The following is a 20,759-nucleotide window of genomic DNA, read 5'->3' on the forward strand; positions in this document are numbered from 1 at the left end:
GAACTTTGCAGGTAACTAACTTATCAGTTTGTTCTTTACGTTGTCATGGCCTTAGAGTCAGGTTGCAGCAACAGAGAAGATAACAACTATCTTAGTGGAAGCTTTACAGCGCCCTTATCAATATATGTGACTACTCTAGTGACTGTTATTTTACAACTTGATGTTTTGAGTTTTGCTTACTGCATTAAAAGTACTTTCTTTACATGTCATACGAACTCATGATAAAATATGGTTTATATGACTACCAATAACAATATTATCATAAAATGCCATTCTTTCAAGACAATCATAATACATCACTGTATCTTATTTATTAGAGAACAGAAAATACATTAAAACTGGTTAGTGCTAAATCAATGTATTTAGTTTACTATAATGCCATGTCGTTACAAGCTTATATCCCACTTCATCCCTTAAATTCACCGGCAGTTTTATTTATTTTTTCTTTATCCAGCATTAAACTTTAGCTTTTGCAAGTTAAATTCCATTTACATTTCCTTCAAAACACTGAATTTTGGATTTAGACTGTTAGAAAGGTTTTCACCTCTCTCCTGGCTTGGTTTTATGATGGGTAGGGCAAATATAGCAGCCCACAACGTCACCGGTCTCTATGAGGAATAACCCCATACCCTTAATGCTACAGTAATATAAAATCACATAACAGTTCAGCTCAATAGTGTAGCTGATGTCACTGACTTCACTGAAAGTTAACAGCCAGCTAAATGCTGTGTTTTTGTTCACTGAGGTAAATTTACCAACTGTATCAGCCATGGTGGCCTACGGTCATTAAATGTAACACAATAGAGATTTTTGCCAGAAAACAGTAAATTTAATCCCCAACTTCTGTCTCTGTTCTGGCGCAGAGCCAGGCAGCTGCGCTCTGGCCATAGTTCACCAAATGCAGCGGGAACAAACATTTTACCTGCTGAAGGTATTTTTTAATATATATTTTGCTTGTCTTTAGTCCTGGATGATTAAAAGAAGCAGGCTGTGACTGTTTATCTCCAAGCAGCCACAGTTCAATCCCTCCTATCAGTTAGTCCTGTAATACTAAAGCTTTTGAATCCTGCCATGTCCGTCACAATCAAAGGCTCCTATGCAAATCGTTACAGAAGACTTTCATTTTAAAAAGCAACACCAGGAAATGAAGTGTTTTCAGTAGAAACTCAACAAATGTAAACATAACTTCACGTAACTCAGAAATTGAGATATAAGGAATTTTGAAGTGTTAAATACAGAATGAGAAAATGAAACAGATTTTTTAGCTCTAAACTGTCTGTCTGTTATGACATTTATGTGATTGTTTCTCAGGTGGCTTACAAAAGAGAGTTGTAACACAGCAGCATATCAGACAGATGATTCCTCTATTCAGGTTGTGGTTTTTATGGGTTGTGGCAGCAGAGTCGCTCTTTGACAAAGCTATGTTCCTTTCAAACATACCCCTTTATGGGCCTTACGTACTAGATAGCAAACTTTTGTGTTTGTGTTGATTAAATATTACTACCAGAAAAGACTTTAAAGACGAGCACGTGCACTGAGGAAATGTTCAATCACTCATAGGACAAAAGAACTTGAATAAGAAAAGGTTCAGCAGGGTATGAAATGTTTTACTTCGCTCTATATTCAGCCCAGGGTAAATGCTTCACCTTGCTGTACAGCTATAATGAGATAAGACAAAGTATTACCATCTGAGGATACAAAGTGCAGCAACGCTCACAGAGGTTAATAGTTCACTGGAGCACATGTGACAAGTCCCAACTACAAGAATGCACAGCTCTTCCCAGACAGCTGCTCAACCTCAGAGCACCTGAGATCATCTCTTAATAGTGTCAACACACTCACATGCACACAGACCCAACTGAGTCATCAGATGTGTGTTATCCAATATCAAGCTAGAGCGAATCTCTTGCTCTCAGTTGTTCCCTGAGGAACACTCAGCTGCCAGTGAAGGCACGCTGTCACTTTGTGAGTGTGTGTGTGTGTGTGTGTGTGTGCTCCGCATTGACATTGGCACAGAGGGGCATGAGGGTCAGATGATGAACAAGCACCTGGAGTAACCAGTTAGGCTGCAGACAATCTGTCCCTGTGGCTAAAAGCCCAACCAAGCTTCAGCAAGCAGCTTGGCCATTTTGGTGCTCAGCCTCTGCATTGGCAGAGAAACAGTGGCGGTACACGTGTGTGGATGGATTCAGTGTTTGTAAAACTGTTGCACTGGGATTGGGATTTTGTTTGGGCTTCAGTGGAAAATTGTGACAATCTATCCAGACTTTGACAAAAGTACATGCCACCCACTTACTGTAAGTTTAAGTTGAGTTCTGTTGTAGTTTCTGTGTGAGTAAAGTAGTAAACCACAACTATGAAATCCTTTATTACTGCAATAAAAAGTTGCAAGTATAAAGACTGTATATGAGAGGATAGTTTTAAAACTATGCTGAGGAAAGTCAACACTGTCTGAACAGAGCCAGGGCAGCCTGAATCACACTGTCTGATACTGTTGCCTGTAATTTAGATCATCAATTTACTAACAGCTGGTTTAAGCACATTGCAAGCACATAAATGGGAAATGGGAATCTCATTTTGATAGGCTATGAATGGCAAAAAAATATGTGTTCAAAGAAGAATATTCCCTTACAGAAAATCATGCCGTTAATTTTGAAAATTGATACATAAAAAAAAAATCTTTTCACATAGCATGTTAATCACTTCTGCCTCCTCCATCAGCTGACCGCAGCAAATGCCACATGAGCTAATGCATGTGAAATTCAAGGCTGCAGTAGCTAAACTAGTCCTTGGAAAAATATTCTCAACAGATGTCTTAGCTATAACAAGACTGAGAAAACAAAACATTTTTGGTTCATCTGTGTTGTGAAATTTTACTGCCACACTACAATAGTGTTGTAAACTGAATTAGTGATGATGAGGAGTCGCTCAACCTGATGTTAAGGAATATCAAGATGATAAAGATACAAGGGAAAAAGCAGTTTATGTGCAGTACTGTCCTATACATTAAGCCCTGTACTGTAGAGGGATATTCATTGTGCAGCTACTTCAGAAATAAATCATTTTCAATTGAGTGCCTTTGAGAGTTGTTGCTATGATGTTGAAATAACTTGTTTCCTCTAGCTGCAGTGGTGTGAACTGACAGGCTTTTAGAATGTTGCAGAGTGGTTACAAGCAGTTACAAGTTTCAACTCTTCTCTTACAAAATCTTTGGTCCTAACTGGACTATAAGTCAAACACACATGCAGTAAAGCAATACTTTAAGAAAGCAAGTTGTATGCATTTATTGAATCAAAAGTGTCCAGATAGTAACTCTAGAGTTCATGTAATCAAAGAATGTTAGCAGAGTAAAGGCCTTTGCACACTGGGTCTGATTATTTCGTCTGAATTCTTCGCACGTCAAAAAAGAAAATCGAGCTCATGTTGTTCTAATGACGTTTGCAGACTGACGCTGAAATTTTCGTCCGTCATATTTTTATTCAGAACAGGCTCGATTTTATGCAAAATTTCGCATCAGTCCAAGTCATTTAAATGGGTGAGTGATGATTCAAAACGGTGCCCAGTACGAAACTATTTGCCACATTCTCCGAATTTTCACAGTGAAGGCAAATAAAAACACATCAGATCCAGTGTGCAAGGTTCAAGTGCGTGACGTTTTTTTCGGATTTCTCATCAGAAAAAAACGCATCCTAAAATAACGGACCCAGTGTGTAAAGACCTTTACATATCAGTATTAAAAAACAAATTTACAATCTCAATGTAGCACTGCCATCAATCTATCAATCAACCTATCTTGTGACATTTGGCACTAGCATTTGACCTTTTCTGCTTATTATATCCAACCCCCAACAGATGACTTCGCTCGCTCTGCTCCCGTCTCTGCCAGAGTGTTACAGCATTTTAGGGCTGTCTCATTTTATTTAAAATTCAAACATTCATACGAAAGAGTGAATACGCTAGGGTGCACTTCAGGAGATGTTAACGTACATGAAGGAGACAGCAAACGGCTACTCTGGTGCTGAAGCTGTGCATTAGAAGCCTGTGGCTCTCCAAGCTGGCTCGTAAACATTTGTGCATACAGGGAACCTCAGTGTGCTCTAAGAGGGTGTTCTCGTTTGTGACTAATGTAAAGAAAAACAGAGAGGGCTGCATCCGATCCTGATCAAGCTGACAGGTTGTCTTTCTAGCAAATAATCTCTATTAAAATGACCAGGATCAGCCAAGATGCCATCATGGTGTTGGTAAATGCTTAAATAGCATATTACTGCTGTTTAAATCAAAAGCTTTTGAAAATCACTCACATGTCTTAAATGTGTCATTAAACGTGGGAAAATGTTTTTCATTGAGATGTTTACAGAACTGTTATTTTTTGTATGTTGAGCATATCTTACTGAAAGACAAATGTATGAGGATGAATGAATGAAGGGTTTAAATATATTCAAACATCACGTTGATAGTTCTAAATTCATTCAAAGTTGTTGTTTGTCTTTTAAAAACTGACCGCCCTACAGTATTTACAAGCAAATGTGTTTGGTTAAGGATGACTGCTTAAACTTTTGGCAAAGAACCTGACAAGAAAAAATCAGGGCAGTAGGTGGCAGTTTCCCTCACAGCACTGTTTAAGAACTGCACACTGAAGTGGAAAACAATGGAAAAGTTAGATGGCGATACAGACATGCTCTTTGAAGTATGCTACTGGCGACAAATAAAAAGGCCATTCAAAAAAAGGAGAACACACACACAAAGAAAAATTCAAAAACACACATGAAGAGAGGGCCACCCAACTCTAGGGGCCACTTGCATATTGTGTCAAGACATGATGCTCATACAGCCACCCAGCCTCTGTCTCTGTGACCCAACAATGCCTACTGACTTTTTATCACTACCCCCCCCCATGCTCTGATTTTATCTGTCGCTGCACCCCACAGGATTTTTTTCTCTGGCATACCGCGGGATATTTTGCTTAGGACCAAGCCCTTCCTAGAATTTTACAATAGCAGCCCCCTGGCCGGCGCTAGGCAGGCGCTGGGTGCAGTTTACAAGAACATTCCCTCCTAAATCTCTGATATGACTGGAAATGCTGACACCAGAGTGCTATCAAAAGAATTCACTTATTTACTAGAACTGTGACCATGAGCAATCATTTTTATATCTTGTAATAAAATCCTCTCTTAGTCAACAAGCATTTCCACTCTTCTGACAGTTGTTGGTTTGAGACATTAATAGACTGTTTGTCACATAATTATGTATATTTTAATTACAATTATGTATATTTTTGGACTTCAGAAAATTGTTTGGATTCCAATGCCAGTTATCTGAAACATTCTTTAGACCCCCAGATAAAAAAAGAGACTTCTTATTTCTCAGTGCTGATTTAACTGGCTTTAGCCCGCCTTACTTTTAGCTAATAACAAGCAAATAAAGAGTGAAAAAGGCTGTTATACAAAGTTGACATGCTTTATAGGTCTAGTGCATTATTCAATGAAGGCAGCAGAGATAAAATACAGCCATTTCAGTTGAACCTGAAGTTTCTGGACACCTTAGGTGGGCTACTGTGTTCTTACACACCACTGACAACATGAGCTTCACTGTGTGGGAAACATCGTTTTACTTTGCTTAACGCAAATGCTGAAGAGACTCACCTCCAGTAACAAACTGGCCTGACTTAACAGGTCAAAGGCTAAACTGGTAGCGCCTCCTGACAGTTGCTCATACAGCAGACAAGGCTAAAGCACCACAAATAGATTTTGTTTCCTTTTCTTTCCTACATTTAACTGACCAATAAAGTGTTTCATTGAAGACCATTCTCACAGCCTAATGCTGGATTTACTACGTGGAGTGGGAACCTCAGAAGACAGGCTCCTTAATTACAGGCTGGGAGGTTTCACACTCAAAGGCAGAAAGGCTCTGGCTCGCCCTGCTCAGGGCTAGAGTGTCAATATGTTACATGTTAACCTGTGCTGGAGACAAGTTGAGTTACACTTTATTTCAGTAAGCTTATGCAGAAGAGGGAGGATGGCAATTTTAAATTACCAGGTGTTTTTTTGGACTCTGAATACTGCTGAGGAAAGTTTACTGAAAAGCTCACAAGCACTAATATGTTGCTCAGTTCTTTGCGAATAAAACAGAAATAGCTTCAGCTTAGTTACTAGCTGCCAAAATAGCTCTTTCAAACAAGTGCAAGCTAGTTAAGACCTCTCCTAGCCTTTCTCGTCACTACAAACCAGCACATTTAAAACACATATAATTTCAATTTAGTTGGTGTTGCTGCTACCTTGCGAGCCAAGGACAAGATGCCCCAGGCGGTCCTCCTCCCTGCAAATAGCTTGCTCTCTCACCACACCAACCTGGAACCCTGCGGGAAAAAAAACAGACACAAAACAATGCATATTACAAACAAAGCTTTCATTAACTTAAAGTCCCCCCCTGTGAATTGACTGTGAGAAACTGGAAGAGGAATCTTGAACATCAGAGTGACAATCCCACAAGACAATGATAATGATTGATGTAAATTTAGTTGCAGCTGCATAAGGAAATGTCAAACTTTTCTGGTAAAGCAAAAGCCAAGGACTTAACTCATGTTTATTTTTAGAGAGCATATACTCATTATGATTAGGGCAGCTGTCAGACAGAGACATTTTTCAGTCTCTAACTTGGACCGCTCATGTGTGGTGGTGATTTCAAGATAAGATGAGGTGTATAAAAGATCAAGTGTCAGAGTCAGACTCTGTTCTTGCCTTTATATCAAACTGACGTGCAATTTAACATTTTCACAGTATCAATGAAACAGTGGAGAAAAGCATACTGGTGGGCAGAGATAAAGCTGCTTCATCTAATGAACAAGACCGCACTGGTTGCTCACCAGTCTTGTTATATAAACACTGTCATCCCCTGTCTGCTCATTCTTGAATATTTCCTGCTACTTTAACATATCAGCTCACCTCGACTCCATGGCAAACTTTACAAAGAGGTTGGTAGGAAAAGTTTGAGTAAAGTCTGGGGGAAAAATTCAGCTGTTTGCTTTTAGTCATGCAGCTCAATCTGAAAATTTAGGGACAATATGTCAATGTTTGAAAACAGCTCTGGTATGCTTGATTTGGAGGGCAAGAAACCTCTTTAAATGAGCTCATAATCAAACACTTGAAAAGACTGACGGTCCCTGATCTCATGAGACCCATAGATCTGCGTGGGTCTGCATTGGGGCTGGGAAATATCATGATGTACAAAGACATGTCAATATAATTTTTAACAAGACACAGAGTATGTATGGAAAGTCCTGAAATGTTTTCTGTGTTATGCTTACTATTGGTGACTATAAAAATGATTATTTCCCTCATTAAGGGTGAAGCAAACCTACACAAAACTCACCAATCCTGCATGCAGCCAGAGGAAAAAATCCTGCAATCTAGTCCTCCATTCTGGCACAGCTGTGATTACATTAGTCCATTATCTGTGCTGATGAACGCTGGACCAGTTTCTGAGGAGTTCATGACACGAGAGCGTCTTTAGACCTTTTTCAATAAACTCTCCTGTGTGATCGTGGGGGAAAAAGCTTGTCTGGAGGCGAGAACATTTTAACTACTTGTTGTCAGTGTTTTGAACTGAAGGCTGAGATAAGTCTCCGTTTTTGTGGAGAAGTGGATCACATTTGTCTGCTGCTGGGCCATCTTCTCTCTGACATGTACGACTCTGGCAGGGAGTTTTCAGCAAAATGTTCGCACCCAGGCAAATCTTGTATTCTGGGTTAAATGTCTTTATGGGATTTTTAAATCCTGGCATTTCAACAACACTGGGCTCATGTCTTTAGCAGCGTGTTGTGTTGCTGCCACTGTTATCTCAGAGTCATCTTGCGGCGTATTTTGTCTGCTCCAAGGTTTTTGGTGTCCAGCTGAAGGACCTAAGCTCCCTCTGGGTGGTGCTATCATGCTCCCCCAAGGAAAATGAACAGATATTCGAACTCATTTATCCCTTCAGCTATCAGGCTGCTAAATGCTGAGAGGTGAGCTGAAACTGCTTGGTATGTCTTACTTCTTAATGCATCCTTGACTTTGTATTTATTGTACTTACCGTATTTATTGCTGATTTATATACTGTGGTAAATGTTTTGGATTTGTTTGTTTTTGTCCCCTAATTGTTTAGATATAAGGTAGGGTAAACTGTAAACTGAATTGCCCTTCAGGATTAATAAAGTGGTCTGAATCTGAATCTGAATCTGATATTAAAAAAAAAACCCCGCCGCATGTGCAGGAGTTTTCTGGATGGGCAGAGGAGAAAAAGACAGCTCTCTGCTGGGAGAGATGCATTTAGGGACCATGGGAGAAGCGAAACTCCAGTGAGAAATGCACCCTGGCGGCTCAAAACTCCCACATAATTTATACTGTGATATTTGCGATATAGTCATTTTAACAACACGCTACATTCACAGAGCAAGGGCGAACAGGTAGCGCCAGAATTTATTTGTAGTGGGCCAAATTTATTTGTGGCGGTCCGCCACAAATAAATGAATGTATGGGAAACCCTGATGTATAAAGCATAAAAATATACTGTGACCTGTTTGAAGTTACTCAGTCAAGCACTAAAGCTATATATCAGCATTGTGGGTAACACTAGTCCAGGTTTTTTTTTTTTTTTTTTTTTTAAGATATTATAGACTAGACCACACGGGAGAGGGGGAACAAAATGTTTTCCCATCATATTAAGTTCTGATCTGACTGTTCCCACCAGGTACTGTGTAGTTAATCCTGTCCTGTACTGACCCTGATCATTTCACGCTTCAATTCAACTCATTTTTTTTCCCACAGTGACTAAAGATCCTGACTACTATAGAGGTCAAAATAAGCAATGCTGTGAGCAAATAATAATAATCTAATGCTGAAAAAAAGAGCTGTCAGGCAACTCACACGTGATGCTTGGAGTTCCTGGATATGACATAATAATAAATCTCACAATCTTAACCACAAATGTAAAAATAGGTGGCACAAACAACAACAGCAAAGTCATGTCTAATGTTTTGAAATCATAACAAAAGAAACATGTGTTAAAGGAGAACAGAGGGCCCTGTATGGGGCCTCTAGGAGTCAGCATGACCTCAGTGATATTTATAGTTTCTTTCAGCCCAGCCTAAAGCCACATTGTTGTCTGTCATTTGATTAGTCTGCTATTGTATTAATAAGCAAAGCTGGCTTCAAGAAAAATACAAAAGGGAGCTGTTGATGTTTTTTAAAACTACAAGATTAAACATTAGATTCTACCAAAATGTTGATATCAGAAAAAAAACACTGCTGTGTAAAAATACAGATCTGAGTCCAAAAGCATATGATCTACAAAACACTCGTACTGAGGTATTTTTATTGAAAGTAATTTATTCAAAATATGATAATGGTGTCTTTTGAATGTGCCTGGAGAACAAGTGAGCTTGAGTACTTGTTTTTGATATCACTATTTGATCAATCTAGAGGTCTACATCTACAGAATTTTGAATAATACATGTACATGTAAATTGGCCCTGCATGATATTTACATTCTCTTCTCTATGAATGCCTGAATAGACAGCTATAGGAAAAAAGAGACAGCAATAGCCTGTGATATTGTCTGTGTTTTTAGTGAGAAATTACTTGATTTATTGAGATCCCATATCTTGCAGTGAGCTCTCAGCAACATGCTCTTTAAAAATAGCAAATAGACCTTTAATACTGACAAATGGGGGCAAGACAATTATGTATGTCAAAACCCTACTTTATTGCTAAGGTTTCCACAAGTCTACCGTAACAACAGAAAAAGATGAGTGAGCACTGAAAGTCTGCATTTGAGAAACAAAGGGGTCAAAAATGTTCAATGTTACTCGAAATAACAATAAAAAAAAGACATTGAAGATTAATAATGTCATGACTACTTCATCTTTTCTTGATCAGCACATTCATTCATTAGCAACTTTTGTTCAGCTCTATTATATCATGTCCCATATCTGATCACATCAGGAGTAGTAATAGATATCACATGTACAATAGCATTACTTTTTATGTAGGGAAAGTTTTTTGCAGCTTCTCACTTAGCAAACAAAAAAGAGTAAGCAAAAATCCAGGATTCCTTTGACTAGACATAGTCCCCTTTCCCTTTCAGTCTCGTTCTTTAACACACAGTCAAAAAGGAAAAACATGAACAATGAGCCATGACCTAATGACAGAGGTCTATAATTCATGGAAGCATTTGGAGGAAAAAGTGTTTTGTTGCCATCATACTCTGCACTCAATGTGCTTTCTTTATCACTTCCCCTCGAACTCAGGGGGCATTATGGTCAAGCTTTGTTCCCCATCATGGACCAATCAGTCTATTTATCACTCTGATACTGGCCCTACACAAAATCTTTGTCCACCTGCCCCTTCCTCTGATGTCTGGAAAGTCACACTGCAAATAAGATAACTTTGGCAGTTCCATCTTTACAAAGAAGAACACAAAAATAACATTTCCAATAACAATGCAAGCATACAAAGCAGGTATACTAAGGCAACAGGCACAAATGCAACTCAATTAAAAAGTATAAGGCAAATAAATTAACTTGACTACTGATTAATAACTATAAAATATATCCTTCTTTAAACTATTCAAACTCAGCTTAAAATGATTAAAATAAATCATCCTTTCAAACTCACCTTTAAAGGCAGAAAACTCTCACACATCCATAGCATCAGTCTCAAAATAAACCAGGAACACTGAGAGTCAAAACCTAGTCTGAAGATCTGTTGAATGTTATGGGCGACTAAGATCATCTCAGAGGGAGAGGGGAGTTAATATGAGTGACATCAGGGAGGAGGGAGGACAAAAAGATATCAGCACTACAGGACTGAATATGTATGTTAGCTTCAAATCTGTGAATATAAACATAAAGAAAGGAAAAAGGAGGGAAAGTGCCGGGGAAAAAAACAATAATCCTTCAGATCAAAAGTGTTGCTGAGTTTTAAGTCAGACCACATGATTTTGGATTAACAGCAGAAGTGCTTGACAGTGTAGAAAAACTGGCCAGTGTGAAAGAGATCATAGCACGTTTTACTAATCTAACGTTAATTCAGGAGCAAAATAAGGTAAACAACGTGAAAGGACAATGTCAGAAGGGCATACAAAACTGAAGATTTAAATTAACCACAATATATAATGACAACTGCATTATGCTTACACTTAATCATCTCTGGAACAACCTGACCTAATGGTGAGTTGCTGTACAATCATACTGCTGCTGTTAACACATATAAATAAACCATTTTGGTGTTAGTACACAGACAGGACTAACATTTAGCAAAAGGCTGAGGTTTCCTGGCCCCTAACTGTCAGCACAGCAGGTCAAAGACCAAATTTAACATCCCAAATGACAGAAGGACATCTTTGCATAGCTTGTGGAGAAACCCAGTATCTATAGAAATGTAAGCCTTTCAACATACATAATGCATTACTTGTTTTTATGCCCATGACATACAGTAGTGACATTAGTCAGAAGGTTTTTAGGCTTTAGGTAGAGCTGTAACAGTAGTGTTAATACCGGGGTATTGCAGTGACAGAAGTGCCTCTGAGTCAGCATGGACATGTGACAGTTGCCAAACATAGATCTTCAGAGAAGCCTTTTTAGTGGGCAAAAGCAAAGGGAAGTGGGACGTACAGTTACAATAAGCCCTTGCATATCCATCATCCTTTGCAATCCACTCAACGGCTTGATCCAACAGCACGACAATGGTGGATGCTATAAGTAGCGAGCAGTGTTGGGCAAGTTGCTGAAAAATAGTAACTAGTTACAGTTACTAGTTACTGCTTGCAAAAAATAACTGAGTTAGTAACTGAGTTACTGCTTTGTAAAAGTAACTAGTTACTTTGAAAAGTAACTCAGGCATTACTTTTTTCACTTGAATCCTCATTATTGTACACATCACATTAATTTGTGTTGTTATGACAGTGTGAGAGGAAATAACTCAAATTTTATATAACATTGTAGCCATTATCATTATGTTGGAAGTGGTGACACAACAGAACTCAGTAGAAATGTATATAGAGCTGGATATAGCATCCAGCTCTCTGGAAATTAGTTTAGCTGAAGCGTGTTGTTTAACTCAGTTCTTCGTAAAGTTAAAATTGCTGTTCATGGAGGTGGAAAGGTTTTACTTCCCTGTTCCTATTCGTCCTTTAACCCAAGGAGGGAAAAGTAATTCTTGGTGTTTCCAAGACAGAGAGCTCACGCTCGAGTGCTCAGCCATGATGTGTGTGTGCGCGCTTCAGTGCCTGTGTTTGTTTGTTTCTGCAGAGGCTGTTCTCTCTCCCAGGATGCTGATGTGCTTACTGCTCTGTCACGTCGTCTGCCGAACCGGACGTTTGCTAACGTTCATCGAAGAGTTGTCAGCTGTAAAAGTATTGAGTAACGTGTGATCTAAATTCTCAGTAACTGTAACGGCATTATTCATTTTGAAATGAAACACATTACACTACTAGTTACCATAAGAAGTAACGGAGTTACTGTAACGCGTTACTTAGCAACGCGTTACGCCCAACACTGGTAGCGAGGGAGTATCTTTGGGAGACCCAAGCAACTTAAGTTGTAGAGATTGTGGGGTCCCATGTGACTTTTTAATCTGACGTGTGGAAGCATTTTGGTTTTCCAAGTGTCAAGAAACAAGAAAGGAGAAGAGGGGACGGACAAAGAAAATGATGTCCACCCCAAACTGCTCTCTAGGGGTCTAATGATAGGCATTCTGAGGCTTTTTCTTATGTATTGGTTTTACATCAATAGAGCACTGAGAGTCAGAATTTCAGCATCTTTCCCCACCACATAGTATCAAATGTAGCTTTTTTTAGCCTAGACTAGATTTATAGCAAATAAAACTATAAACATGGTCTTTTATGCATGTCCAATAAAGCAGTTCTAACAGAAGATGTGTTTGTCGGCTATTCCCTATAGACTTGTGGCTGGGAAATCATCATTACTGACTATTCAGTTTCCAAACATAACATTCAAATCTATGGAGCAGCCTAGGGTTAAACTGCAATTAAACAAACACATCTGTAGTGTATCTATCGAACACTGCACAACTCTATTCTTAGGTTGGCATTGCTGTGTTAAAATTCACAGTTGTTTCCACATTTCATCTTCCACTGATGCAGGCCGCTAGTTTGTCCTGGTCTTGTTGGGGGCAAACCGCTATATGCGGTTGCACTTGAAAGTTCTGTTTCTCTGTCACACCGCTTTGGGGCTCCTATAGCAAACAGTGTGAGGCTGCTGAAATTACTTTTACCATGTCAGAGTATTTCTCATCTCCACTCTGAATCAACACTGGCAGGTCTTCCATCACAGGCTGCTGTGTTTAAGCTCACCTGTGAAAAATCCTGAGGCATTGGCTCAAAGGAATCGTGGAAAAGTGGCACCTTACTTCTTAAACTAAAACTAAACTGCTTCCAAATCTTGCGTTTGAACAAGACCTTGGGAGCTGTCACAAAGAGAAGGAAGTTCAAAGACACAAAAAGGCAAGTTCAATGTTCCTAGAGCAGGAGTCCTGACGAAAACACATTTCTTTTCCACCAAAAATTGTTAGGCCCATGAGATTATGTTTAAGAGGTTAAAGGTTCCTCCAGCTGTCTTTGTTTCCAACAAGGTCTAAAGCCCAGTGCGGATTATGCAAATTAATCTGCTGACGTGTGTTTTCTGAAGCACTTGTCCTTCACCAATATTAATGTTTAGTGTAGCAGATAAAAAACCCTGTACTTGTACACAGAATTACCCCAGTAACAGGGGGCGTTAGTAGGGTAAGTCCTAGGCAGGGGTACTACTTAAGTAGGCCTAAAGTAAGAATATATAGAACATGGCCTTACTTAACTAAGGTACACTGTAATGTAATGTAAACAAAGATATACTGTATCTTTAAACAGTTGTGCTAATCTCTTATTAGTAGGCTTAACTCCAGCAGAAGAAGGAGACACTCACACATAAGTCGAAGAGCTGCAATGATTAGTCCACAAAATAGAGCCAGAGAACATTTAGCAATAAATAGTAAATCTGTCAGGTCACAGGGCTCATCTTTAAATATCGGTTTAGGTGGATACAGACACAACAAAAACAAAAGAAAATGGCTGAAATGTCGGAAGTTATTGTGTTAAAAATCTCAAAGCATTAGTTCAGTCTCATTTCTTGACTGTGAAGCTCAAAAGACATTTGATTAATCATTGACAGAAATGGAACAACTTTGGGACTTGTTGGCTTCTCTTTTGTGCATCGAGTTGAGTGTTATGCATACACAGATTAAGTTTATCCTCAATCTTGCTAAATCCTTTGAAACACAGCTCTTATTCCCCCCTCTAAATGACAAATAAACCAATAATGCACCAGAGAGAAACAGAATTGGTCACCAAAGTATTTAACTCTTCTTTGGCCCCCATCTTATCTCAACCCTTTACAAACTAAGGATTGAAGTAAATAGAAAAATCTGTGCACCAGTCATACTCCAGAAAGATTTTTCAGGGGGTGCAGACCTTATATTGTAGTAACCTGACTGCCAGATGGATGTGTGAAGCTTCAATAGAAAACATTTGAGAAAAGGCAGAGGCTTTGAAAAAAACTCAGTGTGATTGGATAAACGTTCTGTCACATCTCTACGGGCCAATAACAGCAACAAAACACGTGATAAAGAAGCTATCGAGCTGCGTGTGCACAGTTATGGGGAATAACGCGAAACATGGTGACTATAGACATGTAAGTACTCGACTTTTGTTGTTTCTGAAAAGAAAACAACTCACTGCTGTTCTTTGTTCTTCTTGTTGTCAAGTTCTGATAAAACTTGTGCTTTACCAGCATCCACGCTAAGCTCTTCCGCCATAACTGCACCAGCCTCTTGCTGCTGCTTGTTTACGACTCTGCCGTGCCTGAAAGTACTGCCCTTCGCTGATTGGTCCTGTCACTTTCTAACCGGCCCCAAATGGTTCAGATGGAAGCTTTGCAGGATGGACTGGCCACTGAACAACAAGGAAATGGGCGTATCCATCTGCTTTGCAAGGTTCATATTGTGGACCATTTAAACATTTGTAGAGTACAATTTGTGATTGCACAAAACAAATAAGCTTTATTAATTATGATTTTTTTTTAATTGATCTGGTTTGATATATTGATCCAATCCATTTTCTGAACATTTGTCTGTCAAATCCTGCTCTAGTCAAGATATGCCAGCCATGCCATGGCATATGAATGGCAGCCAACAGCCTGCATCCACAGGCAATGTGGAGAAAGCAAGTCAAAGCCTCGGGACAACCTTAGTGGAAATAAACATTCACAAATCTTATTCAAGTAACAATGTCAGTCTTTATTATAGAGCTGGGCGATATGGCCCAAGATTGATATCCCGACAAATTTTTGCGACATCCGGATACACGATATATATTGGGTTATTTTGACATGGCCCCTCAGCAGCTGTATAATTTTTAATTCAGCCCCAAATGACACCAGTTTGGTGATTAAAATACACTGTGCTATTGGATTTTTAATAAAATTCTATGCTGAAAGGGTAAAAATCAATATAAAGTCAAATTTAGCACACAGTTTTTTTTTGAAAAGGACTTCATTCAATATTTTACTAATAAATCTAAAATACATAAATTATGCAAGATCAAAGAAGTCAGAGAAGATCCATATGGGCTGCTTAAGTTTTATTCCACCTTTGGAGGGAGCTGTGTCTGTTTTGGCAGCTCTATATGATCTATATTCCTGGATGGCAGCCTCACAAATAAGGACAAAGTCTCAATGAGAAGGAGCTATGCAATGTTAATGTGGTATTTAACTTATATTTTCATGCACAAGAGTTTTGGTGACTGTTTTACATGGTGTTTTTTGGACCGTTTAAACAACATTTATGTAGTGTGTGTGTCTGTGTGGATATCATTCCTCCGAACCCAAAGGTCACATTCTCATTAAAATTCATTATCTCCTAAGCCTGTCTGGTAGCATAAAAGCACATGTGCCAGCAAGCCAACAACAGTCTTGTTAACTCATTGGGTGCCAGCCCTTTTATAAAATGGAAAGTGGCTTGTGCCATTGTTTTTGGCCATTTTGAGTCATCTTTCAAGACCCACAGAATATTTTGCACTATGACTCTGAAAACACCAAATAGCTCAAATGACAGGAGAAACTCTCTTTTTCATCATGGAAAAAAATGTGTTTGCACCTTGTTCCGTTCTTGATTTATCTTAAGGTGAATGGAGGCTAGTTTCACCAAACAGACCACTTTTTCTCTAGAAAGCTGAGAAAAATGCATTTTTGTGAAAGAGAGTCTGTCAAGCAAAACAGTGATCTGAATGTTATAAATTTGCCTTCAATGACATAAAAGATATCTGAAAATTGTATTACAAATGTTATTTTATTGTAAAATAAAAAACAATGCTTCCAGTAACTGCCATTCACACTCTGGAACTGGACGGCCTCCACGGGACCCCCTATATGCTCACGTCCTCTCCTGCTTGCGTGTTCCCTGGCACTACCTGTAAATTACAGAATTAATACAATAGCTATATAATATGTTTTATATATAATATATAATCTATAATATAGAATTTTTTTGTTCTTACCTCTTTTTCTGCCAACAGACGGTGTTGCCGAACTGCATGGGGCTTGCTCTTCTCTCAAGTCTGCTTCTGAAATCACAGGAGCACATGAGTGATGGTTGCATCTAATAAATTTGGCTGAATCATCAGTGGGTTCCTAACATTAACTTACCTCCATTTGTTTTGGGACGGAGAACAAGATCCGCTCTGCTCACTCAGTAGCCATTCCTCAGAGTCTGGGTCAGAAAAGTCCGTCTCCAAAGTGCCGTCGCTGTATTCATCCAGCTGGTGAGAGGCTGCCTTATTTCTCTGATGCACGGGGGAGACCTCGTGGCATTCTTTAGCCTCTTGGCAGGCATAGGCAGATGAATGAAAGCGCTGATCCCTGGATTCGCTGTCGTTAAGTTAGGTGTCCGTTTCAGTGAGTAAGTGATTTCTCAGGCAAAAGTTTAAAGTTTCTTCCAGCGTCTATTTTAGAACTTTTAGCTTAGATTACCTCTGTAACAATCGCTCTGCTCTTTGACCCCAGAGTCTCAATCTCTGTGGCTTTGATCTACCATCTCTTCCGACTGTAGTGTTTCAACTACGTATCCCAGAAGCCCCAAAATTACTCACAGGGAGTGAGAGCGCCACCCTGTGCCAGCCGCCGAAAAAAAAAAAAATTGACGTACATATATGTCAATGGCACTCAATAGGGCTGGGTTCAAAAAAATCGATTTTCCGATTCAGATCGATTTTTTGTTTGAATTTTCGATATCCATTCATTTTTTTTCAAAGACTGATCTTTTGTTACTGACTGTTATGTCTATGTTGCACTTTATTATGTTGATTGATCAAATGTGTTCGTCAATAAAAAGTATTTTCAGGAAACAAGTTTGGGATCAGTTTTTAGTGTGAACTTTAATATTTTAAATATTGGGCCAAGTTAGGAGGTTTCTTATTAATATTTCAACTGAAAGTATAATTTCTGCCATTAGTTCTCAAGACCCCCTTGCATATTCAAGCAAAACAGATACTGTAGCTGAAATATCTCTCAATGAATCAATATTGAATTGAATCGAAATCGAATCGATTCACGAAATCACTGGCAATACCCAGCCCTAGCACTCAATGAGTTAATATATAAACAGAAAGGTGAATCAATTATGAATTACATTTGTCATTAACTGTAGAGTACAATTTGTGATTGCACAAAACAAATAAGCTTTATTAATTATGATTTTTTTTTTTAATTGATCTGGTTTGATATATTGATCCAATCCATTTTCTGAACACTTGTCTGTCAAATCCTGCTCTAGTCAAGATATGCCAGCCATGCCATGGCATATGAATGGCAGCCAACAGCCTGCATCCACAGGCAATGTGGAGAAAGCAAGTCAAAGCCTTGGGACAACCTTAGTGGAAATAAACATTCACAAATCTATCTTATTCAAGTAACAATGTCAGTCTTTATTATAGAGCTGGGCAATATGGCCCAAAATTGATATCCCGACAAATTTTTGCGACATCCGGATACACAATATATATTGGGTTATTTTGACATGGCCCCTCAGCAGCTGTATAATTTTTAATTCAGCCCCAGATGACACCAGTTTGGTGATTAAAACACACTGTGCTATTGGATTTTTGATAAAATTGCATGCATAAAGTTAAATTTAGCACACAGTTTTATTTTGAGAAGGACTTCATTCAATATTTTACTAATAAATCTAAAATACATAAATTATGTAAGATCAAAGAAGTCAGAAGATCCATATGGGCTGCTTAAGTTTTATTCCACTTTTGGAGGGAGCTGTGTCTGTTTTGGCAGCTCTATATATGATCTATATTCCTGGATGGCAGCCTCACAAATAAGGACAAAGTCTCAATGAGAAGGAGCTATGCAATATTAATGTGGTATTTAACTTATATTTTCATGCACAAGAGTATGGGTGACTGTTTTACATGGTGTTCATTAGATTTCCACTGAATCGTAGTGTGTCTCAGCCTGATAGGCAGGAATGTGTACATTACATCCTTGGCTGTTACTGTAGACCAGACTGACAGGGGTTTAAGAGGAAGGAGGCCAACCAAGCTTACAGAGGTGGTGGGTCGGTAAAACGTTTTAACTAGCTTCATTTGGATTCATTTTGATGAAGCCACAGCCTACACTGAATGAAAAGTAAACCCGATTTATGGCAGCCACCACCCCTACAATAGAAAATTAACCATACGGCAATTAAGAACTACATAAACAATGTTTTAATCACTGACCTGTGTATACACTGCCACAGTGTATATTTTATAGTAGCTTGAGGCAAGTTATCATCAAATGCTATTAAAAGACGCTTTCTTTAGACATATTCCCAATTTCTAATCATAAATCATAACTACAAGCCCCAAGCAGACAGGTACGAGCCTCAACGGGGGGACTAGAAGACATCGCTGAATGTTGGCTAGCTGGCTAATGTTAGCAAAGCTCCATTGTTAGAAAGCTTCTTAGTGCCAGGCTTAATAACAACGTCCAAGTGTCTTCCATGGCCAGCCTGCTTTCGGTTCAGACACCTTTAAAACATACTGGGTTCCCATTGACAACCGCTACCTGCTCCCTGTACACGTATCAGCTATGAAGCTAACGTTAGCTTAGCCCCGCTAAGCAACGTTAGCGGCTGACACATGGGTGATGATGACAGCGATGTAGGCAAAAAACCCCGCAAAGATATGAGGATAACACACTCACCCAGAACCACCTGGACACTCTGAAGATCACCTTCGAGTCATAATGAGAAGAGAGCTGCTGTTATCTGAAGGAAAACGTCGTTGAAGTGAAAGAAGGGCTAAGTTTAAAAGAAAACCGTTGTCGCAACAGACAGGCTGAGCAGAGGGCTTGCTGCGTTGACAGCTCAGTGGGACAGACTGAGTACTACAGCAGTAGTGAACTGGCCTGAACTGGCTGTCTGACGGCAGGAAGTGACGTGTCATGACATCACAGGAGGACTGCGCAAGATGATCAGCGCACCCATCACCAATAAGTAAATATTAGCACGGCTATAAAAGGTTCATACAGTGTCATCATGTACCACAGCGTTGAATGACCAACTGAAGGCACATGGCGGAAACGCAAAAATGAGGTGATGAGCCATTGTTTGTGACCACCCAATATGATGCAGGGGCCCACAATGGTACAGTCACAGCAAGTTCTGCTTGTTTAATGAGATTAAACAAATTCAGTTATGATTGAAAGTGAGTAACAATATAGTGCTCTTATCAAGGTTTAATTTCCTCTTTGGAAAATCAAGCAACACCTGCGGGGCCCCTTACTTGCAAGCATGCCTGAAGAATTTTATTGGGATATTACTGAAAGTTTGACAATTACGTACATTCTGCACAACTACTGCACAGCAGCATTAGGCAGTGGAGGCCTTCTTTACAAGCTCATTATGTGGGATTATTATAGGATTTACCTTGTGTTGAAACACACAATTTTTTATATTTTCCTTCGATGGCATGCACTGATACAGAACAAGAAAAAAATGTATCAATGTATGCATGAAGAGTTTTAAAGGAATCCATGCTGGATATTGAAATTGGCACTGTAATCTATAATCTGATTGTAGTACAGCCTGGATCATAAGGACAGTTCTTTATGCATTTTACTTATATGTATATATATATATATATATATATATAATGTTTATTTCAATATCATAACAAACAATTTAAAAAAGCATCCTCTACAAAGCACTAAGTCATAGAAGAATGCAGCAGGCAGTGATCATCACCCAGTGGCTGGAGGGCCACATCAGGCCCCCAAGAGCTACCTGATCAGCCCAGAAGATTATCAGGAGTGAATGCAGTGCCAATAAAAAACATTAAACCCCCTGGGTATTGTATCCTTTTGTGGATCTTATAAATCTATCATTGTCAATATAATTGAATTGAAATTTTTGGCAGAAAAAAAAATATAAACTCTTTAATGTCAAAGTGAAAACAGATTCCTACAGAGTAATGTCAATTTAACAAAAATATGTAATGTTAGATAAGTGACTACATAAAAAATGTGAAATAGACCTTTATAATGTTGAGATACATACCAGATGTAAAATTAGATAATGGTTTAGAAATAAAAAGACTTCTCTTCTTCCTGCAAGTGAAGCTTTTTAATCTCACATTTCCCTTGATATAACTGAAGTACTGGTTTCCTATGTTTTAATTATAATATC

General features: G+C 38.9%; 1 protein-coding gene across 1 annotated transcript in view; it reads right to left on the reverse strand.

Moving 5' to 3' along the window:
• atp13a3 (ATPase 13A3) overlaps positions 1-19,443 on the reverse strand; it is a 48,234-nt gene extending 28,791 nt beyond the window's left edge. The window contains exons 1-2 of the mRNA XM_041790519.1: positions 19,277-19,443; positions 6,275-6,355 (exon numbers count right to left, since the gene is read on the reverse strand). The gene's annotated coding sequence lies outside the window, so the exon portion shown is untranslated. The remainder of the gene's footprint in view (positions 1-6,274; positions 6,356-19,276) is intronic.
• Between the last annotated feature and the right edge of the window lie 1,316 nt (positions 19,444-20,759).

Source organism: Cheilinus undulatus, linkage group 7, assembly GCF_018320785.1.
Source record: "Cheilinus undulatus linkage group 7, ASM1832078v1, whole genome shotgun sequence".
NCBI classification, from domain to species: Eukaryota; Metazoa; Chordata; class Actinopteri; order Labriformes; family Labridae; genus Cheilinus; species Cheilinus undulatus.